We start from the raw sequence: 9,806 nt of genomic DNA, 5'->3' as shown, positions 1-9,806 counted from the left end.
TCGGTGCTGTTGGAGCAGGCGTTCTTAGTTCAGTGTGCAATGGACCACTGAGAGTGGCATCTGGGTCCTGAGTCCACGCAAACTGCCTCTGCACCTTCCAGGCTGAGGACAGGCTGCTACGAATGAGAGGGTGCTGGCCAGGTTATGGAAACAGTGTCCGGGCTAGTCTGCAGCAGCCGAGGCCCACCTGTGGGGGTGTGCCGAGGCTCTCTCTCACAGCCCTTCTTGGCTTGCCTCCTTATCTTGTCCCATCCTCCCTATCGTGTCTTTCATCCTCTCTGGCATGGAGCCCTCTCGATTCCCATCAGGGGCCCTGGCCACCCCCACCTCAACCCTTGCTCTTCCTTTTGGTGGCAAAATTGGGATTTGAACTTGCTCTGTCTGGCTTCAAAGACAGGGCTCTTTCCACTATGTGATGCTTGCCCATTTCATCAAGACTCCCACTAAGTTTAGCTCTGGGTCAGCTAGACTCCCTCTGCCTGGAGGGTGTTGAGAGGAAAAAGGAAGGGAAGAGAATGCCTGGCTGAAAGGGACTCCAGCACCAGGAGAAGTGCCATTCATTCTGGGGCCAACTGGCCGTTGTGTCTCCTTGAGACTTATTGGTACCACTTGGTCCAAGACTACTCCCCTGGCACTGGCCCCACCCAGTTCCCTCCAGGCCTGACTTCCCCTCTCTCCATTTGGGTATCCAGAGGTTGTCCTCTTTCATCAGAGTATATGAGAAGGGGTAGGACAATGCTATATCCTGAGGGATAATAATGCACCATTCAGGCCTGGGGGCAAAAGCTGTGGGGCCAGGCTGTCCCAGACTCCTTCTCATCTTCCAGCCCATGGGTTCAGGGCTTTAGGTGTCCTATCTCTCAAGGGTCATTCCCAGCTCTGTTCTGCTCACGTTCTGTCCAGCCCAACACAGAGGAGAGGTTTTAGGAGAATAACTGGAACTGAAGTGGAGCTTCTGGAGAAACCAGAACTCTTGTCTGTTTTGTTCATCAAATTTAATGGAGAACGTATATTCCCTGGAAGATTCCATGACTTAGCCTTGGTTCCCCAGCTGCCCAGTATTCAAGTAACTACACACGTGAGGTGCTGTCACCCGCCTCTAGCTGGGTGCACGCTGAGACCAGATGCCAGGCCGCTTCCTCCACTGGACTGCCCCATGGTCCAGTGGAGACCTGCGCATGGAGATGGCTCAGCTGGTCTGGAAGGCTGTGCCCTCTGCGCGTGGCCCAGAAGGAAGCAGGACAGAATCCAGCAGTTACTGAATCCTAGGATATGTATCTCTACATTAAATTCACAAGAGCAAAAAGTTGCGGTTCCATAATTGCCTCGCCTATTCTGAGGCTTAGGAAGCCTGGCCCACGTTGCCGTTTTCCATAGTCCTTTACAGGGACCATCAGCCAGAGCCCTGTGAGAAATGCCCAGGTCAACCCGAGATTGCCTTTTAGCCACACATGTATATGACCTCATGTGTCAGGTCAATCAGTGCTAGGTTTCTAAATATCCAGGAATCTGGGATCCTTGTAGACCCACATTTCCCTTTTAATATATTCTTCTCCTCCACGATCAAGGGGATTCCTCTTTCCAGGCCCTCGCGAGTTCTATGGAAGAAGAATTGATCTTTGAAGCTACCCAGGACTGGGGTCAGTCAGCTGGCCAGGCATAGATACCATGAGGCCTCAATGGGGCTAGTGACCTGTAACTCTGGCCCTGATCGCAGCATCCTTGTCCATTTCAAAAGCTCATGTAGGCTCCAAGAGAGCCCAAATGAAAGGGTGTGGGTGGCTTATGGTAGCCATTTGCTACTTGACCTCAAGGATACGCAGCCTTTTGGGGATTTGGTAGAAGCAAGGAGGGTTCACTTCCTTTTGGGGTTCCCATGCTGTTCCTCAGTGTCCTTGGAACCAAAGCCAGGAGCCAGTCTGGAAAAGCACTGGAGGGCCTGGTGCCAGGGGCCCCCACCCATGGCGTGACCTGGCCACGTGCTGACCCATTAGGATTTTTCCATCACTCCTGGAGGTCACAACTCCACTGGTCAGGAGCCTCTCAAGGAAGGAGATAGTGATTAATGTTTTATGGACGAGCTGCTGGGCATGACACCTTGTTTTCTTTAGATTTAGAATACAATGAGGACGGTGAGTGGAATTCGCTGTGAGCTAGGGGCCAGGGAGGGGCCAGTTTTGGGGGCTGAGGGCACAGAGGTGGTGACGTTTACTGTCCTTGGTACCCCAAAAGGGGAAATTCTGGAGGTAGGGAAGGCAGGTGAGGCCCTTGCCAACCGGGCCATCGTCCTCAGCCCTCAAGAGACAGTTCCTATCAACGCCTTGGGACCTGGTGTACAGAGGTGACTGGCGAACGGAGCCCAGAAATTTTAACAAGGTTGCCCTGCTTAGATGACTCTACTCCATTCTAATAAATCATATTCTCAGTACATAGGGTTGTGCTTATTTTTCTGTTCTTTCCAGGGTATTGATAGGGAATGGTACGAGGGCAGAACTGATTTTCAACCATGCGGGTTAGTACAGCCTTACCAATTCTTTGTTTGTTTGTTTTGTTTTTAAAATATTTTAAGTAACAAATTTTATTTCGATTAAAAAGTAAATGGCACCAAGTTGACTACAAGTCAAATATGTCACTAAATAGGTTAAACGTGAACTTACGCTTAAAGAATATAGAAATATTTATTTCCTTTTAATTCCTTCCCCATTAACTTTCTTTAATTTTTATTATTATTTTTTGAAGTCTAGGTGATTACAAAGTTGTGTTAGTTTCAGGTGTACAGCACAGTGATTCAGGTGTACAGCAAAGTGATTCCTTTTCCCTTATAGGTTATTACAAAATATTGAGTATGGTTCTCCGTGCTCCACAGCAAGTCCTTGTTGGTTATCTATTTTATATGTAGTAGTGTGTATATGGTAATATTCAAATACCTCCATTTGTTCTGAGCTCTTCAAGTACCTCCCCCCATCCCTTGCCCATAGCTGTTGGGTCTCGGGCCACCCTGGTCCTTCTCTCGCCTCTAACCTCCTCTCCGCGGTCCAGCACTTAAAGGGTTAACATGTCATCAACAGGTGACCGCCAAGACTCTGTCCAGCTGAGCAGTTGTGGGCTAGTTCTGGTGGACCGGTGCCTTGGCCACCCAAGACATACATTTTGCATATCACCTCAAGGTGGGGAAGAATGCATTCTCTCTCTATATATACATATAGAGAGATAATATATATATATTATATACATATTATATATACTATACAGAGGACTGGGAAATTCCCATGTCCCCGTCTTTGCTGCAGAGAAACTCGTGTGTGTGTGTGTGTGTGTGTGTGTGTGTGTGTGTGTGTGTGTGTTGGGGGAGAACTAATTCCTGCTGTACTCTATTTGGAGTCATGCTCTGATCTGTCTTAAGAACTTGCCAGTGATTCTTCCTCATGGGAGAGCCACGGCACACAGACCCAGAGCTCTGCCAGCTCTTGCAGCCTCACCCGGGACCAATCTCTGCCGCACAGTCAAAAGCTGAAGAAATGTCCTCTGCCCACGGTCGTGTTTCTTAAGAGATGTCCCCACCAGGTGCTATGCTCGGCTTGCTTGAAGCCAGCCTGCCCTCCATGGAGAACATGAGCCTGGGAAGGCTGGCCTGGCTGTAGTCGTGAAGGTGTAGCTGGCAAACATTTTCAACAAGCTACTGCGTAAACCAATGGAACTACAGTTCGGAGGGAGGAAAGTATTGTCTTTGGGAAGAAAAATGAAAGAGAGAGAGGGAGAGAAGGGGGGTGGTGGGGAGAGAGAGAGATTGATTTAGTGAATTCAGCCAATGAGTCCAAACTCAAAGAATTAATAAAGATGAAAAAGTTCTCAAGGATGGGAGCCTACCATTGACAACACTCTCGAACACTCTGAAAAGTGGCTAATATATCCTTGACAACTTACTTAACATGAGCTTTATTTTTTTAAACTTAGTTTACCTTTTTCATAATGCAGCTTAAGTAGACATAAATAACCTATGCCTCTAAGGAACTCAAATAGAAAACCCAAACAACCTAAACCCATAAAACCAATAAAATTATAACATAGACATTGATGGCTGTGGGTGGTGCCCGCGTCATGCTAGGTGTCAATATATTTTGGTGGGTGTGGGTGTGGGGGAGACTGGTGTCAAGCCCATAAAGTAGGAATCCGTGATGCGTGAGGTGACCGTGGAACCTACTATAGCATCTTCTGGATCGTGAAATCTAGTGCTAGCCACTGGATGACATGAACAACTCACAGATTTTTGGTTATTTGTTTGAACTCCAAGGAAACCTTATTTAAATCGAGCTTGAGTATTTGAACACAATGAAGGTGTGTTACCCAGACCACAGAGTGGACAAGACATCTGCTGAGTTCTAGGCAGTCCATGTTGATCTGCCTGCTGGGAAAAGCAAGTTCCTGGGAGACTGATAGAGACCAGGCTTCCTCCTCTCCCTTGCCAAATCAGGTCTTCTTGCTTGCGTAGATTACACATAACATGGTGGTGGTGGTGTTTTTTTGGCCAGTGAGAATTTTTTTTTCAGTGAGAAATGCATAATAAATTATACATTTGATAAAATGCTGACAAGCTCTATTTCACATACCATGTTTCCTCAGCTGACATTCCTTGGGAATTGGGCACTGGGAGGTGAGTTCCATGTCAAGAAGGATGGAGCTAGTTTCGTGTCTTGGTCAAATCATTGACCGAGGCTGACTTTGGAGGCAACCTCCCCTGTAGTCACAGGGCACATGGGCCCTCAGTGGCCACAGGCCATCGGGCATGTGCCAGCTGGCAAGCATACAGCGATAACTCTGGAACAAGCATTTGTGAACTTCTGTTCTAGCGCTCTGTGCGTTCACTCATATTTCCGGGTTTCGGCGGCAAAGACAGGGACATAGGAATTTCCTGGTCCTCTGTACACCCGTATCTCTTCGTCTCTGCCTCCGTTTACCCCCTCTCTCTGCCTCTCTGCTCCGTCTCTGCTGCACACCCTGCGAGGGGATTGCTGGGCTCTAGGGAGAGGATGACTCTGTTAAACTGTTCTTGAAGTTCCAGGATTCGCTGGTGCCCCTGGATTGTGACCCATGAGCGAGTGGCACCTTCCATCTGAGACGAACTCCAAGAATTTCTGCTACTGGCACTGACCTCCTGGCCTGGAACGAGCCACTGCATCTGCCTCCAGGAATGTGGAGCCAAGAGATACCAAGCCTAGTATTGCCTCCATGCCACCCAAAACTTCAGTTCCAGAAAACTGAGCTGAAAAAAGTCCCAAGGGCCCCCAGCTCCCTCCTGTTTCCCTCTTTCTCCCTGTGCAGCTGCCTCAGGCTGGAGGGAAAATTCTGGAGACTTAGATTTGAAACAAAGCCTAGCAGCCACGCGGATTTTACTGGCATCCACACACCCAGACGAAGCCTGCGTGAATGGGCGCAGGTGGGTCACCTGCCCTCCGTGGTCCTCACAGAGTGCGAGCCCAGCTCTTGGCTGGCTTTCCCAGGTGCTGAGGTGCTTTTGAAAACCACATCACCCTCCGGGAAATGCATCATAGTAGAGGCTTTCACAAGTCCCGCCATAAAAAAAAAAAACTTATTTGTTGAAACCAGTGTTCCCCAAACTCATTTGTCCACGGAACTATCTTTTGGAAGCAATTCAATTACTGTTTTGGAGAACTGGTTTTCTACAGAGCACATATTGTCAATGTTGGCCAGGGCATCTTCTCTGAGGCCCCCTCAGCTTTCAGATCCCCCTATTAAAAACCTCAAGGATCTTAGTTTATTGGAACCTCTCCTGAGGGCAGATGCAAGGGAAGAGGGTGAAAAAAATAAGTTCTGTATGTAGAGTGAGGGTGCTGGGGGTGCAGGGGAAAGAGGGGCAGGTAAGGGTGTGTGTGTGTGCGTGTGCGTGTGTGTGTGTGCACGTGTGCATGCAAGAGAGAGACAGAGAAGGAGAGAGTGCGGGAAAGACCTGGCGAGAGAAGTAGCCAGTTGTCAGGAGAGACAGAAAGATTACAAAGGTTGAGGGACACAGAGAGAGAGAGAGAGGCCTGGGGGTTGGGGGTGGGCTGCGTACCGTCTGTCTGGTGAGTGGGGAGGACCTTCCTCCCTGCAGTGACTCTCCCTCTGGGCCCATCACTGATTAATCCCCATCCTGCCCGGCCCTGGGGAGCTTGTACAGGGGCCAGTGGCAGGTGCTTGGTGTTCCCAGGGAAGGCCTCCAGGAAAGGAGCCTCCATGAATCATTGACTGGCTTTTCATTGTGCTGGAACGAGCTGGGGGTGGTGTCTGTGCCAAACTCCCGGAGCTGTGAGCAAAGGTGGCACAGGCTGGGGGTGAGCCCGAGCTGAGCCAGATCTCACCCAGAGCCTCGGAAACAGGTGGATCCCGGGCCGTCAAGATGCGCTCTGCACGCCAGGGCTCCCTGGCCGCCAGGGCCCACTGCAGCTGGTGGAAGTGGGCTAGGAGTTGGGGGCCAAGAGTTCTAGGCCTGCCTCTGCCACCCACTTACCATGGAATCTTGGATGCGTTCCTTTTCCTCTCTGGGCCTCGGTTTCCCTGGCAATACCATGAGGATTGAATTTGAGAGTCCAAAATGCCCCTTTCAGATCAAGGATTTTGCTCAAAGGCCTTTCAAAACATCATGCCTGGAAGTCTCTCCCCAGGTGTGGGCCTGCGGTTCTTGGCATGACCACCCCGGTTCATACCTCTGCAGCGCTTGCTAAGACCCCCTGGGCTCTGTGCTTGCTGTGGGGGATGCACAGAGGGATGGAGGCCTTGGGTCTGTCCTTGGAAGCTCCGCGATGCATTGGGAGACCCAACATCCCCCACGGCCAGGATTGGGTCCCTCCAGCTCTGGAAGGTGCAGGATGGCGCCACGTCTGTCCCCTGCTTCACCCTGCCATTTCCCTACAGGTTCTTCCGGGGTCACTTGGGTCTCTGGCCCAGAGAACCACCCTCTCTTTGAGTGAGGGCCACCTCTGAGAGGGAGATCATTGCCTCGGGCTACTCGGAGCAGAACCTCTGGGAGGTGGAAAAGTGGCCAAAGAAGGAGCCAAGGGCCTACGACTGGTCCCCAGCCATGCAATACATGTGAGAGCGGGAGGCAGACAGGTACCCACGGCCACCATCCTTCTCAGATGAGGTCTCCCATCCCCACAGGCCAGAGCCTGAGCCTATCACCCCATTTCCCCCACCATCACCCTACAGGTTCTTCCTGGGCCACTTGGGTCTCTCTTTGAATGACTCCACCCTCTCTTTGAATGAGTCCCACCTGCAGCCTCAGAGCTGCCTGGGCACTTAGCTTCAGTTGCCCTACTGGGCTCTCCATACTTTTATCCCACCCTTCCTGCGGGACCAGCTTCTGTCACACCTCCTCCTGGAAGCCTCCCCTGATTGCTCCAGCCCACACAGATCTCACTTTCCTCTGGTTCAGCTTCTCCTTTAACCTGATGTTGGAGGGGCACTCGTTATGGGAAGACACGGGCTTCGGGGACGCCCCCTGAAGCACTGTCACAAAACCCTGCAGACCAACAGCACTGCCCCCTCCAGGACCCTCTGTATCCAATTCACAGAGAGAGAAGCCATCTAGCAGAGCCCCAGGGGGGACAGGCAGGATGCTGGCCCTGCTTCTACACCTACACCCCTGCCCCCATTAAAGGGGGCCCTTCACTCCCCCACCTGGGGTCTCTGTGCTAGCGAGGACTAGCTCTCTTGTTGCTGCCCAAGCTCGCTCTGTCCCTCACCTCTGGCTGCCTTTCACTGAGGCCATTTCTCATCTGTGCCTTCCAGGCTGGACCTCAACGGGAAGCCGTAGGTGCTGCTTCTCCAGGCTCCAAGTGAAGGGACCATGGGGTAGACAGAGAAGTGGGGAGCACAGGCCAGAGAAGCCGCTGGGGTGGAGGCTGGCCAGGGTGCTCTGAGCAGACTTCTTAGGCTCCAGGCTCTTGGTGCCTGGGAATTTCAGGATGGATCTGGGCTTTCGAGATGGGGGATCCCGGACTGGGATCAGAGGGGTCAGTGAAGGGGCAAGATGAAGCCCATTTGCAATGTCCTGCTGTGTGTTTGCCCTGTGCAGGACTCTCATACATGTTGCTTTGCTCGATATTCATAAATGAGCTGAGAGTTAGGGATTCACTCATTCAGTCAATGGAAAAATATTTCTGGAGCACCTATTACATGTCAAGCATTGTTCTGGGTACTGAGTATTGAACAAAACAGATAATGCTTACATTTTCAAGATGAAGAAACTATACATCAGAGAGGTTAGGCAACCAATTCAAAGTTGCACAGCTATGAGGGGCAGAGCCAGGATTCAGAGCCATGGTCTGGGCCCAAGTTCTCTCCATCTCTCCATTCTGGTAGAGTAGAAAGGCAGTGCAGTGAAGAGGAGAGAACCTCACACTGCTTTGCTGTGTGAGTGAAGGCAAGTCACTTCCCCTCCCGACTTTGAGGAACTTGACCAAACAGTCTGGAATTACTCTTGGGAGGCAACAACAGAAATTAAAATTTTAAATGGGGACAATGATCAGTTTTTGAACAAGTTCTTTGCATTAGGTCCTGCACCATCCATAGGGAGCCCTTGAAGTTTTCCTGAGTAGGGGGAGGGGCACAGCAGAGCATCCTTGAACTCTGCTTGCTCCGGGCCCCTCCCAGTTCCCCAAGACCTCTGGTGCTTGGGTTATCAGGGGAAACAGCTGAAGCTTTGGACAAACAGTAGAGACAGGCAGGGACACAGGGACATATGGTTTATAAATAAGGGGGCTAGGTGGGGCTGGGCCGGTCGGGGTGGGGACGGTGAGCACCAGACTGCAGGGAGAAGCCAGGAGAAGGCATCAGAGGACAGCCAGGCCCTCCTTTACTCACCACCCCTCCCACCCCAGGGCCAGTGAGCTCTGGTCCAGCCCCCAGGTCCTCAGAGGGGAGACCAGGGCTGCTTCCTCCATGAATCTTCCAGACTTAGCCCAGCTGCCTCACTGCACCAGCCACCCTGCTGTGCAAATGAAAGCTCGGTGTCCAGAGAAGATGGGCGTGGGCAGGTGGGTAGGTAGAGAGGAGGTGGAAGGGAGGAGGGGTGGAGAGGAGGGGGAGGGAGGCAGGGATTTTAGCTGGGGCAGGGGAGAACAGGTTGCGGACATCTGTATCTCACGTGGAACACAGTGGTGGCCTCCTTTCTTACCTCTCCCTGTACATTTTAACTTTTTAAAATTACATTAAAAAATAACATACAATAATATATGTAGCGCAGTAGACTGGTTTAGACCATAGGCTCTGGAATCAGACAGCCAGGACTAGAATCCAGGGTCTCACCTCAGCTATGTGATCTCCAACAAATCACTGGTGCCTCGGGTTCCTCACCTGTAAAATGGGGACCCACCTCACAGAGGATTAAATGAGCTCATGTATACAACGTGCTCATTAAAGGGCCTGGCACATAGTAAACGTGATATAAGCAGTAATTATTATAGAGGTCAAATATTAAGTTTAATAATATAATAAACACCCACGAGCCCATTACTCATCCCCCAAACTAGAACATTTCCAGTAATTTGCTTCTAGCTATGTGTTCCCTACTCCTTGAACACCCCTTAGAGGTATCTACTGTCTTGAATTTTGTGTTTATCATTCCTTTGCTTAAAAAAAGGTTTTATTTATTTTTTTATCACGCATGCATTCGTGCCTAATCAATCTATTGTTTAATGCTTTTCTTTCTGAGCTTTATGGAAATGGTAGCATATTGTAGATCGTTTTCTGGGATGTTCCCTCCAGCTTCAGTTTCTGAGATGCGTCCATGTTGTCACCTGTGGCAGGAA

Source organism: Hippopotamus amphibius, chromosome 4, assembly GCF_030028045.1.
Source record: "Hippopotamus amphibius kiboko isolate mHipAmp2 chromosome 4, mHipAmp2.hap2, whole genome shotgun sequence".
In the NCBI taxonomy this organism is placed as follows: domain Eukaryota; kingdom Metazoa; phylum Chordata; class Mammalia; order Artiodactyla; family Hippopotamidae; genus Hippopotamus; species Hippopotamus amphibius.
This window is presented reverse-complemented; position numbering follows the sequence as displayed.